This window comes from Alligator sinensis, unplaced genomic scaffold (genome assembly GCF_000455745.1).
Source record: "Alligator sinensis unplaced genomic scaffold, ASM45574v1 scaffold465_2, whole genome shotgun sequence".
NCBI lineage: Eukaryota > Metazoa > Chordata > Crocodylia > Alligatoridae > Alligator > Alligator sinensis.
In genome coordinates, this window is record NW_005842468.1 from 154,491 (window position 1) to 162,425 (window position 7,935).

Here is a 7,935-nt window from a genome sequence, read left to right on the forward strand (position 1 = left end):
AGAGAAAGGGCTCAAAAGTCAGAGATGCAAAGATTATGCTGGGCAGACCTGAATGACAAGAAGAATGGCAACACTATTAATATTCATAGTGACCTTGAGAAAAAGAAGTTCCCCTTTTTATTACAGCAAATCAGATCACACCACATTAAAATTGATAGGCAAGCTTTTGGCTTATCAGATTACCCTTTGTAAAGGGCCTTCAGCACCGCCTACAGTCACGTCACCTCCCAGCTGTAACAGTAGTGGCTTGTTATAATAAATCACCTGCCACACCTTCAGTGTTATGGGAGATAATGCTTAGCCACTACTGGGAGACAACAGAGAATGGTTAGAGACTCAGAACTTCTGCAGCTCTTCACAGGGCTCCACCATCCCCATCCCCTGCCCTCACCACACCTGATGTTCCAGGTGATGTTGACTGCCGCTAAGGTTCATTGTTAGCTTGACCCAAAGGCTCGTATCTACAGCCCGGGTCTTAGTGGCTGCTTGCCCCGTTCTGCCCTGCACGGGTCCCAAGACAATTACCTTTTCCTCTGGTTCCCTCCACATCACCCTCTTGTGGCTGGGGTCCTCTCTCTCTTCTCTTTTCCCCTCTGGGAGAGTAAAAGTCCGGTTTGCTTTCCTCTTCTTCTGGGTCCTCGGAGTGGTTCCCTTCACCCCCCGGATTCAGATTCACTGGTCTCTCGAACTTCTTCACCAATTCTTGCTCCCAACTGGACCTCGTCAGGTAAGTAGCAAGATCTGGGGTCTTCTGCTAGTTGTCCTTCACTTGCTTGCTCTCTCTTCTTCTCTCCTTCTTCCTTCTGCTCCCTTGCTTCTTCCATCTCTCCCTGGGTGTTCCCTTGGCATCCTTTAAGTCTCCCTCCTCTCAGCTGGGTCCCGCGTGGTAGTTCCCTATTGGCTGCCTGCTTGACCCAGCTGTTCCTCCTTTGCTTGCCAGCCTGGTTTTTCTTTCTTCCTCTTTGTTTTTTTCCTGCACTGGTCTCTTTTCTCCCTGTTTGATTTCTGGCAGCTGGGTCTACCGTGGCAGCCTTTGATCTGCCACGGCCCCAGCCAGTGCCTTCATTCGTCCGCATCACGTTGGGGTTTGCCACGGCTTCTCCAGTTTCCTGAGGTAAGTTTCATTCTCCTAGTTCTCCCTGGTTCTGCTTGTGACAGGGTGCTTCGTGCACCCTGTCACACCCTTCCTCAGGTCTCTGGTAGAGAAGCAGACACAGCAGAGCTAAGTAGCAGATGGAACAAAAGATTGTGTAAAACTCTGTATGTATAATAATAACAGGGTACAAGAGAAATTGTCAGGAAGCCAATAGACAAAAAAGATGCAGTAAAAACCTAACAATAGAAGAACAGGATTGTTCAGGAAGGTTGTTATCATCTGTGAAGTGCAGAGATTAGCAAGTATCAGCTGGATGGGGATGGGGTGTCAAAGACATGGCCCTGGTGCATGTGCTGGACCAGCCCTGTGCGCTGCATGCAGTGCATGGGGCTGGTTCCAGCCTACACTGCAGGTGGCATCTGGCATGTGTATAGGGTCAGTTCCAGCATGCATGTGGCATACAGCACATGGGGCTGGGCTGGGCACTTTGCAATGCCCACACCACACTAGCCCTGCACACTGGATCCTGCACATGGGGCTGGTTTGTTGACCTAATCCAGCCTGTGGACCTGTCCTACACCATTCATCCAGTCTGCTGGGCCAGATGAGTTTGACACCCATGAGGTAGATTATAACTGACTATGAAGTCACTGTCTGTCAGGGGTGGTCAACCTGCAGCATGAGTGCCACAAGTGGCACATGGCAGATAGGGGATGTGTAGGCAGTATAGCAGCAGATAGGGCAGGGAGAAGAAAATGGAGCAGCAGACTGTGCAGGTAGCACAGGGCAGGAAGCAGAACAGAGCCTATAGAGAACACTGGGATTTGGGCTTATGAAACAAGCCCTCTCTCTGTAGGCATCAGCCAAGCCTTGTTCTCTCATTATTTCTAACAAAAGAACTTGGAGGCCTGGTTGAGGTACTTGGTACTATTCAGGATCCCCAACCAGGTATGTTAAAATCCTGCAGATTGCCATGTTTTGACAATGTCAGGCAACATTCTACCAAAAATAGCCTGTGTATGTATAAGAACAGCCCTGACAGCTGATCTGTTAGTGCCAAACTTGTTAGCTACTGACTGGTTGCAACAGGGTATGGCAGACTTCCAGATGGCAGTGTCTATATGCTTTTCCATGCACAGGGATCTCTCTTGCTAATGTTCTGCTACCACAGTTCCAATGATTCCAAAGCCTACACAGATTTCTAGAAAAGTGGACTTTGTCTTTCTGAAATTCTGCTCCTCCAGACGTTCATCCTAGGTCTGCATCTGTTCTATTCCACTAATCAACGCTATCTGGCTGAGGCTAAAAGTTGTACCCCATCAAAGGGAATTTGCTCCAGGAAATCTTTCGTTCTCCCAGGCCTTTTCCATTATTATTACACCATCGCTATACCCATCTGTTAATCAAAAACCATTGGGCTGTGTGGCCACCTGTAAGTATTCTGAACAGTCTATCCTAGTGGTTATGCCACTGGGGAAGGGAGGAGACAAACCACAGGCCAAGGCAAGGGGCAGGTAATCCAAAGGGAAATCCAAGGGCAGAGTTCAAAACACAGGTTGAATCGAGGTTAGGACTCAGAAGCCAGTACTGAAGTCAGGATACGCCAAAGTTCAGCTGGAGTCAGAGTATACCAGGAGTCAAAACCAGAATCTTGTGAGCCAAGAGTCAAAGACCAAGTTACCAGATCCAAGGGGAATATTCAAAAAGCTAGAGTCCAGGAACAAAGCTGAGCAGGGTCAGGAGTTGGTGAACCAGGAGTACAGAATCAGAGAGGCTTACCAGAGCAGACCTCCAGAAAAACTGTTGTCTGGCCAGCCTTCTGCTACAGACGGGACTAAAATAAAAATTTAAATAACTGAGCAAGGAGGAAGTGAAAGAAAAGAAAACAGAAGAAAAAGGATACTCAAGGAGATTAAACAAAAATAGAGAAGGCTAAACAAGAAGTAAATTAAAAGAGGTAAATAAAAAGTAATGGAAAGTAGAGAATCCTGATAAAATGAATATCAATCCCTGCTGGATTGTTCCTTCAGAGTGTAAAAATAAATTACAGCTATAAGCAAGAGTAATATGACAAAACAAGATCACTTAACCTAAACTCAGAAATTCTTTGTGAAAAACAACTCTGATAATATGAAATCTAGAAAAGAAGGAGAAGAAAAAAGAAGCAAACAGGAGGAAGGCTTTCTACAATTAAGTTGTTTAAAGTTAGCTCTTTTTCTTTTCTTGGCAGCTTTATACTTCAGCTTTTGCACCCTCTTTAAACACATAGTGGTTGATCAATCTGTGAACACTGTCCAGATAAAATGCTATTATTGATCAACTAGAATTTTGAAATGTTAAGAAAGGTACATAAGTGATTTTGGTAGAGCTCTTTTCTCACCAGATACATGTTTTTTTCCCTGAAAAATAATATAGGAGGCTTGAACTTGAATTTTAAAAGCTGATATACAATTTGATGGATTGGTTACCAGGCTTCATTAGCTTGATTGCCAATAAGTCCTCTGGTCCTTAGAAATTTTAGTGTCAAATGTAATTGCTCTGCTGACTGTAAGGTAAGAGCATCAGCAGGATGGAAGGAAGGACATAGGATATATTTATTTATTTCAATTTACAGTTGATTTGAAAAAGCACCAATCTAAAATACTATTACATGCTGCTAAGGTGATAACACAGATGTTACAAAATATAGATATTACAAAATCCAAAGCACACAAAATAATGAAAAAAAGGGGTGTCAACTGCTAGAACCTGCATCCTGGTTCTCTTCCTGCTTGCTTCAGCTTCACACTCTCAAGTGTTAGGCCTTATGCCTTTAGCAATTCTGAAAAGTCCAAAGTTCTCCACACTTAATTGAGAACCCGGGGGATGGAGAAAACTTTGTATCAACCATATTTATCTGTATGGCGGGTCTGATTTCTTATTCTGATTCAGCAGGTATGACAGAGGAAGGTATGAGTACCTACACTGTGGTTCTAAAGTTCCCAGATAGGGCCACTCTTGAGCACTCCCTGTCCTCCTGATGGCACATGTCTAACCCAGAAACCCTAAAACCTCTGGGGTTGTCCCTAATGGCAACTCTTGAGATCTCTGTCTCCAGTGTGCTTCAGAGTAGCTGAATGGGGTCTCCCACAGGGGCTTTGCACTGGCGGACTGACATGGGGCAGGGGGGTGCTGCCAGCCAGGCCCTTCAAAGTTCTTATTACGTGGTGTGACTTTAAGTATTGGTACGAGGGATGGGGGGTGCGCAAATGCAAGCATTGGCCCCCAGGCACCAGAGACCCACGTACGTTACTGAGGTTTTGTCATCATATTTCTGGGCTTGGCATTTGTAAATAGGAACAGGAGGATGACAACAGTCTACTCCCGCTTCAGTCTTAAAGGTTTGCTGTGTGCTCTGCTGGTAACCTAAGAGGACTAACTTCTTCAGACAGCCTAGCAGGTGCATGTGTTTCAGAATGGTTTCCCTAAATAACTCCACTGAGAGTTTTAATTTAAATTTTTATCATCCTTTTGTTCTTCTCTGTTTTTAAGCTTCAGTCCTTCTAAGAAAAACCAATCTGATAGGCTCAACAAAAGAGTAAGCCCATGGGCTAGACTTTTAAGCATCTGGTCCTTGTGTTTGGCTGGTTAAGAGTTAAACAGGGCTCTGCCTAGAGCTATCCAATAAGGAAATGATGAGGGCAGTTTAAGTGCTGGAGTTTAAGTACCTAATCTAGATTGCAGACAGGTGCCTCCATCCACAGTTCAAAATCCTTTCCTAAGCAGAGATGCCTGCAACTTGTTTCAAAGAACTGAAGAGGACAGGAAGTCTCTTCATGGCCACCTGTTGTACAGTATTCTAGTCACTAGAGCATTTGCTCAAGAAGTGTGAGGAATAGGTTTAGTTTCCTCCTCAGTTTGAGAAGATTTGAACCCACACCTTTCACTCTCAAGAGAGAGCCTTAGCTATGAAGGCTATAGCCTAAGCTTAGCTGTGGGGTCATTCTTCATCCCTTTTGCTGAAGTTGAACCACTGTGCTGAAATAATTCAAGAATAATTAGGTGAAAGAGAATGAGAGTGTAAATGATATAGTCTAGTGGTGGGATTGTTCTTTTGACTTACAAAGTAAATATGAGACAGCTAGGTTATCTGTATCCTTAAGGTGATATATTAACCACCATTGAGGAGAACCCAGAGATCTAATGACAGAAACCTTCTAGATTGTAGTCTTTTTCATGAAACTACAGGATACATTTGGGGTAGATATTCAAAGAGGCATATATATTTCCATTTTATTTTTCCTTATTTCATGCAACACATTTCAATTACATTATATATAGGATTTATGCTATTAGAGTAACTTAATTATTTTATGGCATTAAAAATAAGCTATTTATTTAAAAGTTTCTATCCAAGAATGATATTTCAATTAGGACCTGAGCTTGCTTTCCATTCTCTTGGTAAGGCTGTACCACAGCAGACACAATAGCTTACAAACTAAGTTTCAGTTTATCTGTAGGTTACAATCTTGAAAAGTTTTGGTGCACTTTCTATAACGTTCATTATATTTAGCTTCTGAAAATTATCACTATAGTAATGAACATAGTCTCAGAAAATGTTTTTCTCATTTCTCAACTTATTTGTTCTGGTTTCTCTCTCCTAAGTTTACCTACTTCATATTATACGCCTGTTTTCTTTATCTCCTCAAATTGACTCAGGTACATGTCTGTTACCGATCTTTCTTTTATTACTTTACAGCTTCTGCTTTCTCCTGAACAACCCTTGTATGTAAGGTAAGTCATGATTCATCCCTGAAGATTTAAAAATAGTGAAAAATGAAAGATGTTGAAAATCTGTAATGTCAAAAAGTGTATAACCACATTTCAGCATTTCATTTTTCTCTACCGTGTCATTTTCTTTTGTCTTTTATTACAGTATTTCGAAGGCTCTATACAGTACAGTTCTTTTCTTTGCTGTTATTGATGTCTGAAACTCTGTTCCCTGTGGAGAAATTTGCTCTCATTTTACAAAAGCAGAAGCAAGTAGAACCCCCCCCCCCCGAAAACTGGGAGGAGCTATCTACACACAGATTTACATGATTTGCTACCTTTGCCATGTGATGGCAAAACAGAAGTTCTGTTTTGCTATCTGAGCAAGTATTTATAAATGAAGACTTATTTCTTGAATCAGTGTTCTTTCTGTATTTCCATCCTCTAAAATGTAGCCCATCTAAAAATAAATGCAACATGGAAAAAATAACAACCGCTTGCATTGTATCGCCTTCTTCATCAGACAACTTATGATAACAATGCAATTTATTAAAAGTTTTTTTTATGTAAAAATGTGATTAACTTTTAATGCTGAATGTATTGTTTTCATTGAATAGAATCAAACCTAGTGCTGCAGAATTACCATTCATAGCAGTTTGAAAGAGAACTGAGGAGAGTACATCTGTTTCTAGCATCTGGTAAACCATGAGGTTTGGGGTTTTTTTCATAGTCAATTCAGAATAAAAGTCATTGCCTCATAATGCGTGATCATAACTTAGGCTTTGCTCATATACAGAAGTTGCAGAATTTTTACTAAATTAGTTTAGATTTTAAAGTATTACCTTAGGCTAAATCAATATAAAGCACTTTAATTTAAGGCTGATTTAATAAGGTGTGCTGATTTACCAGTGGCTATCTGCCCACAGAGGATGTGATGCTAGAATAGTTTTTCTATGGATTCAGTGTTTTCTAGGTGTTTTTCTACGGATTCAGAGGTGTAGATTTCAGCGTCACTTTGGGCTTTTGCTAAAGATACCTCTAGTTAACCTAGTTGTATACGGAAACCTGGTCACTTGGGCTCGGGACTCAAAGGTGGCCACAATACTGCCATGTGTTCAGTGTGCCTTAATCCTATCAGCCTGATGGGCTAGTGTGGTGGGCCCTTGTCTACAAACAAATGTTGTGCTACTGATGCAGATAATGAAGTATAAGTCCCTAGACTGGATGCAGTTATATGGGTATAAAAGGTGCTTATACTGTTATAGCTTATTCCCAAAAGAAATGGTTAATAAACTAAATAATTAGAAAGCACTTTTTAAATATTATTAGATGTGGTAAACTTACTTTGGTAAAAAGCCATACTCCAACTTGAAATAATCAGATTGGTACTAAAACTATGTGCAGAGTAAGCCTAATTGGTTTCTCAAGTAAATACTGTAGGCACTTAAAGTCACTAAAAGTTACATCTACCACGGGGATTTAAGCTTAGCATGGTAACATCTAGCACCCAGTTGCCTCATGGGATCCATAGTCATAAGCCAGATGAGGCCTTTCTCTCACAGAACATGAAGAGGAAATGATCCTACTGGGCTCCTTATACCTAACAAGCTAATAATTAGGAGACTCGTCTAGAATATGGGAGACTGATTTAAATCCCTTTTCATCTGTTTGATTGGAAAAACATTTTGAACCCATTACCCACTTCTCATAATGACCCCAAACTCTGGGCTATTGGATATTCTGGGTTGTATCTCTCGCAGTAAGCCCTATTGACTGACTCTATATCTTGGTATTCAGGACACAAATATTAAAGTGCTCTAATTTTGAAGCTGCTAAGTATTAGGGCTTTTCCTTGGGTTTTTGTGGGCTCACATCCTTTAGGCACCGAACTCCAAAACAGGATCAATGGTTGTGAACACAGAGGGGATTGATACACCTTCGTCCAACCCAGATTTAGTTATTTTGCTACCTTTTGAGGAGCAGGGGTGGGCAATTATTTGGGCTGGAGGGCCATGCAATGAGTTTGGGTGAGTTGAAGGCCACACACACACACACACATATGCATGTACATGCGTGCGCACACGCGCGCA

The 7,935-nt window shown here is 41.8% G+C and overlaps 1 long non-coding RNA gene across 1 annotated transcript; it reads left to right on the plus strand.

Moving 5' to 3' along the window:
• Positions 1-1,065: 1,065 nt before the first annotated feature.
• Positions 1,066-6,125, plus strand: LOC102374586. Its single transcript, XR_324673.1, has 3 exons — positions 1,066-1,114; positions 5,835-5,869; positions 6,012-6,125. It is a non-coding gene; the product is annotated as an uncharacterized LOC102374586 (long non-coding RNA).
• The last annotated feature ends 1,810 nt before the right edge of the window (positions 6,126-7,935 follow it).